The sequence below is a fragment of the Triticum dicoccoides genome, chromosome 7B (genome assembly GCF_002162155.2).
Source record: "Triticum dicoccoides isolate Atlit2015 ecotype Zavitan chromosome 7B, WEW_v2.0, whole genome shotgun sequence".
NCBI classification, from domain to species: Eukaryota; Viridiplantae; Streptophyta; class Magnoliopsida; order Poales; family Poaceae; genus Triticum; species Triticum dicoccoides.
This window is the reverse complement of record NC_041393.1, coordinates 211,821,608-211,836,331: the sequence shown is the minus strand read 5'-3', so window position 1 is coordinate 211,836,331 and position 14,724 is coordinate 211,821,608.

Here is a 14,724-nt window from a genome sequence, read left to right as displayed (position 1 = left end):
CTCTCTTCTTGATTAACTTGCCACATCAGACTTTATGCCTATGTGGCAAGCTTAGCACCTGTAGGAGCAAGTAAGTACAATAGTGCGCTTTACATGGCATTTTTGCATATGTGGAGGAAAGAGAGGCAAGAAAAAGTGGAGAAGTGGGCTGTCATGCAAGAGCTAGCCTCTACTACATGGTGGAGCATTGGGAGAGGCACCTGTATGGAGGTGGTCAGGAATCGGGAGACTCACGCCGGTCTAGCGCCGCACTTAAAATGATAATTGCAAGTCAAATCACGGGGCCCCACCTGTCCAGCAGTAACTCGTTGTCAAATCACACAGCCCTCGACTTTTAAATACAACTGTCCCGCCGCCTACCGGGCAGGAAAAGCCTCGCCCTCGACTTTTAAATACAACTACTCCCTCCGTCGGATGTGTTTGGTTGAAGGTATCGTATGAATGGATTGGGACCATTCAATTTTTTGGGGATTGAACCATTCAATTCATGTGTTTGGCTGAATATAAGAGATGAGCTAATTATTTAAGACGGGACCATCGGTCATGCTCACATAGTCATGCATGCAAAGGGTGGCCATTTGATTCGACCAATTTGGTTGGGTGGAATGGTTCAACATCTTCAAGGCATATTCTCTTTTTTTGACTCGAACCATTCATGTGCTTTCTAACCAAACATGTCTATTTTCTGAACGATCCCAACCCATTCATGACCACCCTTGCAACCAAACGCATGTCATCTTACGAAAACCAAATAATCCCACAATACTAAGGCATGGTGCATTAACTTCTACCTCGTTTCTTGTTTCTTCACATATCAACCAATAAGAATCCAATGATATACTTTTTGTGACATAGTAACTCATATTTAGTTAGTCAAATGAATGACCTAGAACTACGTGCAGGCCCTATAAACCGAGACGCCTACAAATAAAAAACCGAGACGGAGAGGGTACTTCAGCAAGTATCTTTTTAGATCAATATAGTCGGGATTCACTAAGGAGCAAAACTAAGTGGTAGGCTGCTCCTGTCGTGTTGGCGTAGCAACTCAAGCAGGGTCAGTCCGCACAAGAAATGGCGACACACTTAACAGGACCCCTTTGGCAGACATGTGGCTCATCCACCGTCTTGTTCCACGTGCGATGCACCAAATTACAGTTCGGAGCAGCGGTTGGAATTGGAGGCACCCCGGTCGTAGCGCCGCAGTAGTAGAAAATGAGCGATGAGGGGTCAAATCACAAAGCCCCACCTTTCCCGCATTAAGCTGGACGGGCGCGCAAGAGCATAAAGAAAAGAGAAAACAATGATGCGTGCAGCAGCTACCTAGGGCACCCTAGGGTAGGGGTCTCCACTACAGATCCTTTTTTTAAAGCGCCTCCAGTACAAATCGGCTTCTCCCCCATCCTCTTGAAGAAAATCGATGATGAGTGCGGCGGTAGGGTTTGTAGGAGTACTATGGTGTGCGGGGCCACGTCGTAGTAAACGGGTCCGAGTCGACGCCTTAAATATGTGTGGGCCGCTTGGTTTTACCGGAACAAGGCAGCATTTTGGGTTCGGGGACCAGTGGAGATATAGCACGTACAAAAAATTGTGGACGTAGGTTCGACCGAAAGGCAATGATGCATGGGCCCTGCATTTTGATATACCCGGGGCCGCGTGAAATTTGCTACTCCACTCAAAACTAGTAAGGTACACATGTATTGAACGCATGAGATTTCGAAACCAAATTATGAATAAATACACACTATAGCATGTAAAGCTTTGAGTCATATATGCATGATGTAGATGTTTGTTTAGTTCTTATAGTTCATCTCATTCAAAATCAATTAGTTTTATAAAAATGTTAAGATTCGTGGGGTTGTGCATTGTAAATCGTAAAGTAAAAAACAAATAATGGCAATTCATTTAGAAAATAATAATCAATTCTGATACAGAAGATTCTAGAACAAAGGAGAAGTGCTTGTGTTTTGAGGTTTGTGCATTATGCTTAAGTTCAACCATGGAGTCTTCTAAATTGTACATGTGGCAGATCTGGTGGAATGTTGATGATATCCAACGGCCAGTAGTGCTTGGATTTGCCCATCTCTGCACTGTCGGGCTAGCTCCATCCAGCGACCATCTTTCAAAGTTATTGGCACACTATATAGTTCTTGTGCCATAGTTGCATGTTTTGGAAAAAAGCTACTAGTGGGTTGTACTATCTATTTAGGAATAGAAGATGCATACGTGGAAGTTGTAGGGAAAGAGATGACATGGAGCATCTCAATTCCTCTGAGTAGGGATTGGAAAACAGATGTCATTTGGTTCACATCATAGGAACTTTTCTATTGAATCTAGAGATGACATGTATCTCAATTCCTATGAGGAGGGATTAGTAAAGAGATGTAATTTGGTTCATATCATAGGAACTTTTCTATTGAATATATGCTAATGTTTATTTTCCTTTGAAATTAAGGGAGTATAGGAATCCATTCATATGAACCAAGTGGCTCTAAAGCTATAGAAATGATATCATGTTTATTTCCTTTGAAATGTAGAGTATATGAATCTATTCCTATGAACCAATTGGCTCTAAAGGAAAAAAACCTATAAAAATCATATCATATAGAGTTCCTATGATATTCCTCGACACTAAAGCATGGTTGAAATTGCTGCGGGTGATACGATGGTCTTTCTTTGTAGACTCCTCACCCATCTTTATAGTTACGTATCGAAGATGAATGAAATGATATATACAGGGTATTCTACATGTGCAATTTGGTACACGAAAACTCGGTAAAAGCTTGCGAGGTTCTAATTTTCAATAAAGCTATATGCACTGCATTTCGGAATGGAGGGAGCATGCGGCCGTTGCTAACACTCACGTGGAAGATTTGTGTGTAGGAGGAGTGGCTGTTCTGTTAAATGACATGGCAAAACTAACACTGTCGGATGCCGATCTAACGGCTCTTACGGTGTTCGTCAGGAAAAGGCTTGTGGCGAACATTTGTCGGATAATGATTTATGGACACATGCATTGCATTGATACGTGCCCCCCTCTCTCTCACGCACACGCACCCTCACGAGTCACGACTCTACCAGGTCCTCTCGCAGACTCGCACGTCGCACCCATCCTCTATCTGCAGGTATACGTCACGCACATATGTGCTCCTCACACCCTACCCTCGGAACTTCTAAAAAACAAAAGGCGGCGCGCACATTTTATTCTAGCTCACACGTCACACACTTATACTATTACTCTTGCGGCAAATGTTCTTTGGGCATAGTATATATTGTACTGTCATGAAGAGAAGCGGTGCACGCGCGGACTAGTTCTCTCACACCCACTCGTGGGTACACGTAGGCGCGCATTTTTTTGAAGCCGGTACAACAAAATCACTCCACTATATATAAAAGCAGGAGCCTTAGCGCTTGCTTTACTAGGGTTCCTCTCGTTCACTCTCTCATGCTCTCCAGATCTAAGCAAGACAGGTGGCCACACTCTCTCTCTCAGCTCATGGCTGGTCACAAATCCGGCCGGACAACCTCGACCAGGGCACGGGGTGTAGGTGCATCGTTCACGCTGTCGTCGGCGGCGAGGGAGGAGACCAACGGCTGCCCGCGCGTCTCGATCGGCGGCCGTGCCATTCTCTCCGAGAGAGCGCCGGCTCGGGAGGGCCTCCGACCCCTTCTTCCTCCCTGCGGTATTGTGGCCAAGATGCGGCCTCCCAACGCCGTCTTTGCCACATGCCGACGACCCTCGGGTATATATTCCTTCGAAACCTGCCTTGCTCTACTGCCCCAGCTCTTCCCCCTTCACATGGATCCTTTTCTACTTCTGTCCGCTGTTACAAAGCCACCTAGACTTCTACTATTATTAGAAGTAAAGCTAGTTCATACAGTGAACTCAAAACGTTGGTTCAAACAGGAAAGAATGTGGGAAAGCTGTAGCATGAATCTAGGACTTGGTTCTAAGAGGAAACGGGGGAAAGTAGTAATATGTGTCACTGTTTAAATAATCGTATTTCGTATTTGCGCAAACAGGGATGTCTGTCTCCATATCGTTTCAGGATGTCTGTCTCCGTATCGTTTCTATCCGCGCAATCAAAAGCACACACCTCAGTTTTAGTACAGCTGCGCAAAATGAGATGGCTATCCCTCGTTGCCGTCGTCTAACCTCCTGTCTTCAAGGTATCCCTACATTGGTAGTAACTAAGGTAGAATGACCAACGCAATCTAAAAGAAGCTGATTCGTACGTTTTACTTCCTGATTGCGGTGTAGGGACGAGCGAAAACAACTGCATCCTAGTCCGGAATGCACTTTCTACCGGTTCATCCACGGACCGAGGACTAGCTGGCACGGCTGCACGACGGTTTTTTGGACAGGTGCGCGGACAAGAGGCATTGTGGTCTGCTTATTTCTGCAAATAGCAGTGCTTCAATTTAATGGAATGCACAACCATTTCAGCTCATCAGTACACCACATGGTTCAGTTCAGCATTCCAGCTGAGACCACAATTATAATTGGTTATTCTGGAATGAGAGAACCTAACCCTGGATGGTGGCAACAAGAAAAAACCAGAGTGAACTCCAGGAAATTTAAGCCTGCCGGGAGGCCCTTTGCTCAGAGAAGCCTTGCTTGTTTTTTCCTAATTTGTAAACCTTCTCACAACTTTGTCTTTTGCTGTGAACTAGTATATGTTTGTTATGTTCTATGAATCATTAAGATGTATAAAATTGCTTAACTTATGCTTTTCAAGATTTTTATGAAGACGAGTTTAATTGTGAGTGTTCCACATGAGCGCTGGACTAGCGTGTGGACGTTTGGAAGTTATTACAGTGTGGCCTCAATTAACTGCATGAACCACTGTAACAAGATACATAGTAGTTGCTTATATGTAAGACAGCAGATTGTTGATTGTTAGCTGGTCGATAGCCTAGTGTTGAAGCGAGCTGAGCCAATGTGCCGTATTTTGCACAACTGCTTACAAGTGTGGTAGCTCCAACAGTGTTTACCAAGTACTTATGTATACATCAGTGCACGGTTCTCGAACGAGTGCTCTATTTCATCAAAACACACACTGCTCGCATGATAAACCGTGACAACTTATGTCTTACCATGCCATATTCATGAAAAAACTAGTGAGGACGCATCTGTTTCGGCAACAATTACGATGGTTCTCACATGATTCACGGGCACACAAAAGTAGCAGCAGTTCCCATAGACGGATTCAAACAGAGCACTAGCCCCAGAGGGGTCGATAACAGGCAAGGTTCAGATAATTAGACACAATCCAAACTACTATTAAACACTAGCTGGGGCAACTATTTCATGCCTCGATCTAATTTGCGCTAGACACAAGACGGACCTTGCCATGAACATCATCGAGGATGTCCCGCAGCAGCTCAATCCTGTGAACCTTCATGAAGACAACCTTGTGGCCTTGCCACTAATAAACTTGGTTGTGGAGGCATGCCACGTCATCTTCCTGCGTAAGCTTGACAAGAACAGTATGCCTCACAAACGAAGGAGTAGCTTTGAACTTCTTGTGCTTCAGTACACCCTGGACAACACGTCTGACAACAGTGAGGCTGGAATACAACTCTTCATTGGTATAACCGCAAATGGCTTCCAGGATCCAACAGCCTAAGAACTCTGTTTTCCCCGTGCGTATATTCAGGTCGTCCGCCTCATAGCAAGTGACATGCACAACCACACAATCCTTGTCTGCATCAGGGCTCTAATTGAAACAGAAACAAATTCTGAATTACTTTTCAGTATAAGAACCACAAGTTATTTAAACCACTATGTATAGCATGGCATCGAAGCTAATAAAATTTTGCATTATTAATCACCACATACTTCCTTTTCTAAAAAAAATCACCACATACTTAGATGAAAAACCACAATCGAGATCGGCAAAGAAGGAAATCACCTTGGGCAGCTTAGCGGGGGGGGGGGACACATCCTTGAAGGGGGAAAACTGCTCCTGCAGTGCCACGGGGGCTATAACCTCAAACGGGGCGTTGACCATCTCAGTAGTGGCCGTGAGCGTATCTGGGGTCGGCTCGGTGGTTGCTCCATCTTCTTGGAGCTCTCTGTCTCGTGGGGATCAGCCTCCCGCGTCTGCTCCAATATCGGCAGATCTTTGCCTGGTTCTCCTTGGTCCATCATGAAACTGACGAATACTAGGAGACCACTGAAAGGAAAACACAATCGCAATGACAATGAAACAAAAAAGAGAGTGAGGATCGGTTACTGCTTTGCCAAAGTTCTTTTTTTTCTCCGAACAAAAATATACCAACATCACGGATCTGCTTACCTTCCCTTCGTTGGGAGAGAAGAACAGTGGCAGATGCGAGTGTTGCCTTTCTTGAAGATGGTGAGGGAGAAGGGGATTCAGCAAGGAGTGAAATGATGGTTGCTTCGTCCGTCAAACTTAGACTACGGGGAGGTGGGGCTTTGTGATACGATGGCTCGTTACTGCCGCGCTACGACCGGGGTGACTCTCCGCCTGCATACTGCCTGCTAATTTGGTGGATGGCATTTGGGCCCGCGTGCTGCATGGCCCGCATGTCGGTGAACAAAAGTATAACGACATTCAGTAGAGGGAGACGTTTCAATGACCTAGGAGGAGCCAGAAGCGGTAGAGTGTCTCCACTGTACTAGTAGTAATTGTTTTTCTGGGTAGCTGTAGAGTGTCTCCACTGTACTAGTAGTAATTGTTTCTCTGGGCCCAAGACAAAACAGCCAATCCACACTAGTAAATAGTAAAATCAATTCAAAAGGCGCTACCCACACCCAGCACACCGCCCCCCCCCTCCCCCACAAAAAAAACCCTGGGTGCTCTTCTTCCTCCTCGCTCCCACCCACCTCACGTCAGCTCGCACCACTCATACCCCCAAATTCCTCACCTCACTCCTACAGAAAACCCCAGCTCCCCTTCTTCCTCACTCCTACAAAAAAACCCCAGCTCCCCTTCTTCTTCGCTCGCACTACAACTAGGCTCGTCATTCGTTACTCTGCTCAAATCCATGTGCGCGACGCGACGCCCTCGAGGAAAATGGAGTCGGCTGACCCCATCGCCAAGAAGATGAGGCTCCCGCCAGCGACAACGCCTGTTGTAGATCCCGCACTTGGCAGCGCGGGGAGAAGTGGTGACCCCGCCTCCACCGGATCCCAGGAAACCGTAGAATCTTGGGTGGACCGCATCAGCTATCTCCCGGACGCCGTCCTTGGGGAGATCATCTCGCTTCTCCCCACCAAGGATTGCTGCCGCACCCAAGTCCTCTCAATTCAGTGGCGCCCTCTATGGAGCACCGTGCCCCTTAATCTCGACTGTCGTCAGCTATCTCTCTTCAATGATTTTGAAATCCCCAGAGCCATCATCTCCTCCCACCAGGGTTCCGTTCAAAGCCTCTGCATCCCGTCATGCTACCTGAGCAAGCATACCATGCCCTGCACGGTGGACGCCTGGCTGAAATCCCCTGAATTCACAGAACTACAGCTGCTTGAGTTCTACTATTCCCCTGGAAATCACATACCACATACAGAACGCCATGAACTTGTGCCCTCAGCACCGATGTCCATCTCGCGGTTTTCCTCCTCTTTCCACACCGCCACCTTTGCACTGCGCTACCTTCCAGACAATCTGGTACTAAACCTTCGACTCCCATTTCTCAAGAAACTTTCACTTGTGCAGGTTCGTATATCGGAGGCCTCATTGCACAACATCATCCACTCCAGTTGCCCTGCGCTAGAGTGGTTGGTGCTTGTTTTCACAGTTAGAATCGGTTGTCTCCAAATAAAGTCGCCTAACCTTGTAAGAATTGGAATTTCTTTTGAGGGAAGGCAGCTCATCATCCAAGATGCCCCTTCACTTCAAAGGTTGATCCTTGATTCTAGTTATTCACCGTTGCAAATAACTGTCCTCTCTGCGCCTAAACTAGAGACCTTGGGTGTAATACATGATCTCTATGCTCATTTCAATATGGTGTTTGGCTCAATAGTTCTTCAGGTACTTTATATTATCATCTACACTTGTAACCATATGCTGCATTTTAAATTTCCTCGCATAATTTATATATCATCTTGGAGTACACATTTTGTACTAATATTATGTTCTATGCTCAATGAAGAGTTTCTCCATGGATGGCCTATCAATGGTGCTGGATTCTGTCAAGATCTTATATATCCAGATGAATAGTTTTGATCTGAACAAGATTATTGGCTTGCTGCAATGCTTTCCATGTCTGGAGAAGTTGTATATAAAGGAGAGAATTTCACGCACATTGGAAGCCCGCATATAGTGTACTAGAATTAACCATTCAGCTGTTGCTCTTTCGACACTCTTCTTTTAGACCTTAACTGTTTTCAATTTTCATGTCTATTTAGGCAACAGGACGGGGTAAGAAAGTTATAACCAATCGGTGGATTCGTAAGCATCGGGATTTTCTCACTTCTCATGAGATTTGATTGAAGACAATAACGCTAGAACGATATGTAATCAACCGTGCAAACACAAGATTTGTCACACTCTTCCTGCTGAATGCGAGGTTACTATTGTCCATCAGGCTTAAGTTTATCAGCAGCATGGTTTTGACGGATGGGTATGTCGAAGAGCAAAAAAAGAAGTTTCAAGTGGGCAAAAGAGCTTATGAACGTGTCGGGCTTCTATTTACAACATATTGTGGTCATAATCCAGTAAATTTTACAATCCAGGATGTTCATTCTATGGACCTGACCGATCCATTTGACTGTGACTGCCGAAAACAGTGCTGGAGTTAGATGTTGTTGCCCTTTTCAATCTGGTTTTTTTTGTAAACCTGATGAACAATCAACCCTCGTGCTTTTGTACAGTTTGTAAGCTGGAGTTAGATGTTCCTGCCCTTTTCAACTCGGCTGTGACTGTCATATTTTCTTTGAAACAAGGCAAATGGCTTGCCATTCGTTTAATTTAGAATGAAATATTGTAACAAATCACAACCAAGGGAAATAACATCACTCACGCCGGCTGCTTGAGCTCACTGTGCATTACAGAAGCCAAGTGACTAGCCCCCACCACCCCCACCAGTCAACCCTCGTACTCCCCTCCGCCTGCGGCTGGACCGGCACATCTTCAACGGCTCCTGTTCGTTCCGTTCGAGGCCTCGCCGTCGTCCTCCGCCTTGCGGCCTTGGTTCGCTCGCCGTGCATGGTGCGCCACCCTCTTGCGTCCTCAACATCGCCAACAACCAAGAGGAACAAGGAGATGACTGTACGTGGAGAGGATGACAGTAGGGACCCACCAGCGTCATGGCAGTACGCAAGCAAGTGCCTCTATAATACAAGCCCAAAATATGATTCCTCCTAATGGTTGGACATCTGGGGCTCACGCCATCGTCAACGTAGTCAATAAATGAGAGAATTACACTACGAGCGGCTGACACCAGGGACCCAGCAAGTCACGCAGTTTTTTTTTGAGCAACAAGCAGTTTTTTTTTTCGACAATGAGGAACAAGTAGTTGTTATTTATACTAGTTTTAGCGACGGATCAGGGTAACAACGGGGCTGTGCGGGGGCTGTGGCCCGTCTAGCCAGGGTTTTATTTATGTTTACCACATCCTGAGCCCAGTTGTGTTTTTTTCTTGCTGAAAATGGCTAGCCTAGTTCTATTTTTTTTAAGAAATACCCAAACAAGGCCTACTTGCTTTATCGGCCCTACTGGGCTGCAAATGTTTCAAGACGAGGAGAGTTTCATTCGGTTTGCCCAGAAATGGCCTGTACATTTTTAAAATACATCAAACCGGGAATTAGTTTCATTTTTTTTCATTACAAGATCTTAAATTCCATTGATTTGTATGCATGGACAATTATTTTGATTTTATATTTATATAAATTATTTTTCAAAATAGTTTGAATGTGAATCAATATTTCTGGATTAAAAATAGTTGACCGCACTGAAATATGCAAAATTTTGTATACTTTTTAACCGTGGCCACAATATGGGGTGTAATGCTAACAAAAAGAAGATGCGCTCCAAAAAAATCTTAAGAATTAGAAAATGGGCTGTACATTATTAGAAATAATGGCAGATGGGTTGTATGCTGTTTTCCACAGATTTGAGGCTGACTTGTGCGCCTACAACAGGTTGACGCGTACGCTTTCATAAAAAAAAGGTTGACGCACATGCAACGCCCTGTCAACTTAGTCAGCACACAAGAGCAGTGACTGTTGGATATCCATCCAACGGCTGTCGTGCTTCTTCAATCTCTGCTCTTCATGCTCCAGCCGCTCAAACAAGCGCCGACGAGACTGCTTGCTCCCTCCTCCCGCAGCCGGCTATGCTGCCACGCAAGCCTCACGGCCCCACCATACTCCCATCGCTGGCCTAGCCATCCCTCTACTCACCCACACATGCTGTTATTCTCCGGCGACGACAGAAGAACCAGTAAACCCTCATACTCCTCCACGTGGGAAACAACTGCCGAGTATTCCCTCGCTCTGTGTCGTTCCCTTCCTCGACCTCGCCGTGTCCACCGCCCTGGTGCTCTCTGCGCGACCTGGTCAAAGTGGTCAATGAACGACATCCATAGGAAGTGGACTGTACGTGGAGAGGCTGACAGTTGGGTCCACGGCCGCACACAAGGAAATGCCTCCTTATTACGCGCAAAATAATGATTCCTCCACCTGACAGCTAGGACCCACAGGAAGGGCCTCTGTATTTCGTGAAAAAAACGTTCCCCGAGCTGACAGGTCGGACCCACCAGCTATATCTTCGCACGCAAGGAAGTGCCTCCTTATTACGCCCAAAAAAATGAATACCCCCTGCTAGCTGGGACCCACCATATTGTTGGGCTGACTTGTGGGCCTACTAAGTTGACGGGGACGGAGGGCTTTATCAACTTAGCCAATACTCCAGTGACCGTATGATGTCCATCCAACGGCCATACAGCTTCTTCAACCTCTGGTCTTCTTGCTCCAGCCGCCCAAAGCAGCGCCGGTCGTGCCGCCTGCTCCTGCCTCCCGTGGCCGGCTGTGCTACCGCCTGCTCCTGCCTCCCGTGGCCCGGCTCCACGTCGTCCCCTTCCTAGGCCTTTCCTCGCCGTCATCCACCGCCGTGGTGCTCTCGACGCGGCGTGGTCAATATGGTCAACGACCGACTTCCATCGGAAGAGTACTGTACATGGAGAGGCTGACAGCTGGGTCCACGGCAGCCGCAAGGAAGTGCCTCCTTATTCCGCGGAAAATAATTTTCCTCCACCTGACAGCGGGGACCCACTAGACGGGCCACCAGTATTTGGCGAAATAAATCGTTTCCCCCTGACTGCTGGGACCCACCGGACGGGCCACCGTATTTCGCGAAAAAAATGTTTCCCCTGCTGTCAGCTCGGACCCACCGGAAGTGCCTCCTTATTACGCATAAAAAATGAATACTCCCCCGGCTAGCTGGGACCCACCTTGGTGGGAGGCTGTCTTGTGGGCCTACTAAGTTGACGGGGCCAAAGGGCTTTATCAACTTAGTCAATATGAACAATTCTAGCTCCAGTGACCGTACGATGTCCATCCAACGGCTGTAGTGCTTCTTCAACCTCTGGTCTTCTTGCTCCAGCCGCCCAAAGCAGCGCCGGTCGTGCCGCATGATCCTGCCTCCCGTGGCCGGCTGTGCTGACTCGGAGGCCTCATCGCCCCCTACTATTCCCACCACTGGCCAGTCCTTGCGGCGACGGCAGCCTCACACCGCAGCCGAACCAGTGAACCCTCGTACTCCTCTCCGCGCGGGCTTCCACTGTCGTGTCTTCCCCGGCTCCGTGTTGTCCCCTTCCTAGGCCTCGTCGTCGTCCACCGCCGTGGTGCTCTCCGTGCGGCGTGGTCAACATGGTCAAGGAACGACCTCCATCGGAAGAGTACTGTACATGGAGAGGCTGATAGCTGGGTCCATGCCACAACCCAGTTTTCTTGTGATTTTCCAATTATGTCGAAATGTCAGGCCTATTGGGCTGCAAATCTTTCAAGATGAGGAGAGCTTTTCATTCGGCTGGCCGAGACAATGGCCCATCATTAATGAGAAATGGGATGTACATTTTTAAAACACATCAAACCGGCAATTAGTTTCAAATATATATTTTTCATTTCAAGATTTTAGATTACATTAATTTTTATGCGTGGAGAATTTGTTGGATTTTATATTGATATACATTTATTTTTAAAATCAGTTTGAATGTGAGTCGAAATTTCGGGATTAAAAACAGTTCGGACCGCACCGAAATATGCAAAATTTCGTATAATTTTTTAACCGTGGCCACAATATGGGCTGTAATGCTAACAAAAAGAATATGGGCTCCAAAAAAAACCTTAAGAATTAGCAAATGGTCTGCAAAATTATTAGAAATAATGGCAGATGGGCTGTATGCTGTTTTCCACAGATTCGAGGCTTTCCTAAAAAAAGGTTGACGGACAAGCAGTAACGGTTGGATGTCCATCCAACGGTCATCGTGCTTCTTGAATCTCTGCTCTTCCTTCTCCAGCCACTCAAACAAGCGTCCGCGGGACTGCCTACTCCCTCCTCCCCGCGGCCGGCTGTGCTGCCGCGCAGGCCTCACTGCCCCACCATACTCCCATCGCTGGCCTAGCCGTCCCTCTACTCACCCACACCTGTTGTTATTCTCCGGCGACGGTAGATGAACTAGTAAACCCTCGTTCAGTCGTACTCCCCTCCGCGTGGGAAACAACTGTTGAGTCTTCCCTGCCTCTGTGTCGTTCCCTTCCTAGGCCTCGCCGTCGTCCACCGCCCTGGTGCTCTCGGCGCGGCCTGGTCAACATGGTCAATGACCGACATGCATCTGAAGTGGACTGTATGTGGAGAGGCCGACAACTGGGTCCACGGCCGCACGCAAGGAAATGCCTCCTTATTACGCGCAAAATAATGATTCGTCCACCTGACATCAGGGACCCACCATAATGGCCTCAGTATTTCACGAAAAAACGTTACCGCCGCTGACAGCTCAGACCCACCAGCTATATCTTCGCACGCAAGGAAGTGCCTCCTTATTACGCACAAAAAAATGAATACTCCCCATGTTAGCTGGGACCCAGTATAGTGGCAGGCTGACTTGTGGGCCTACTAAGTTGACGGGGATGGAGGGCTTTGTCAACTTAGTCAATATGCACGATTCTAGCTCCAGTGACCGTACGATGTCCATCCAACGGCCGTAGTGCTTCTTCAACCTCTGGTCTTCTTGCTCCAGCCGCCCAAACCAGCGTTGGTCGTGCCTTGTGCTCCTACCTCCCGTGGCTGGCTGCGATGCGGCGGGGGCCTCACAGCCCCCTACTACTCCCATTGTTGGCCAGGCCATCCCTTTACTCACCCACACCCCCTGTTATTCTGCGGCGATGGCAGCCTCACACCGCAGCGAACCAGTGAACCCTCGTACTCCTCTACGCGTGGGCATCCACTGCCGCGTCTTCCCCGGCTCTGCGTCGTCCCCTTCCTAGGCCTCGCTGTCGTCCACCGCCCTGGTGCTCTCGGCGCGGCGTGGTCGACGTGGTCAAGGAACGGCTTCCATCGGACGTGGACTGTACGTGGAGAGGCTGACAACTGGGTCCACGGCCGCAGCAAGGAAGTGCCTCCTTATTACGCGCAAAATAATTATTCCTCCACCTGACAGCGGGGACCCACCGGACGGGCCACCATATTTCGAGAAAAAAACGTTTCCCCCCTGACTGCTAGGACCCACCAGCTACACCTTCGCACGCAAGGAAGTGCGTCCAGGCAAAAAAAAACGATTCGGCCCCCTGACTGCTGGGACCCACTAGCTACATCTTCGCACGCAAGGAAGTGCCTGACAGTCGGGACCCACCTGGTCGAAGCGTACGTAGCATTGTCATTCTGGTCGCGAACGTGTATGTACATACTGGTCGATGTAGAGGCGCGCACGTGTCGTAGATGTAGAGGTGCGCACGTGTCATAGTAGAGGCGCGCACGTAGCATGTACACGTACGTACATCAGCGAGGGTGCAAGAAAGAAAATACAGCCACGTACATACATACGGGCAGGGTCTCGAACGCCTACTCGTGCATACGTACATGGCTGGGTCGGAACGGAGAAACAGCGTCGTCATCGTGTTCATGGGGAGCCAACCGGCTGGGTCAGAACAGAATGTGTGGTCGTGTTCATCGGGAGGGCTTGGACGGAACAGGCGATGGAAACGAGGCCTGGCGTACCGCACAACGGAGGAAACGGCCTTGTGTTTGACCGTCCACGTTCGAAACGGGGTCCTGTTGATCGGGAGGGGCCTGGCGTACCGCAAAACGGAGGAAACGGGCCTCCTACGGTCGAAATGGGGGTCCTGTTGATCGGGAGGGGTGTGGCGTACCGCAAAACGGACGAAACGGACCTCCTACGGTCGAAATGGGGGTCCTGTTGATCGGGAGGGGTGTGGCGTACCGCAAAACGGACTTGTGTTGGAGAGCTACAGTTGAAACGGGGGGGAGGGGTGTGGTGTACTGCAAAACGGGACACCACGGGATACTATTCATCTCCACCGTCGACCTCCTCCAGCCTCCACGGGCTACCGTCGACCTCCTCTAACCTCCACGGGCTCCTATCCATCCAGCCTCCACCGCGTGCTACTCCACCGGCTACTGTTCAACCACCCCTCCACGGGCACCCCTCCACCATCTACTGTTCATCCGGCCCTCCACACCATGGGGTCTTGTTCAACCACCCCTCCACGGCCACCCCTCCATCGTTTACTGTTCATCCAGC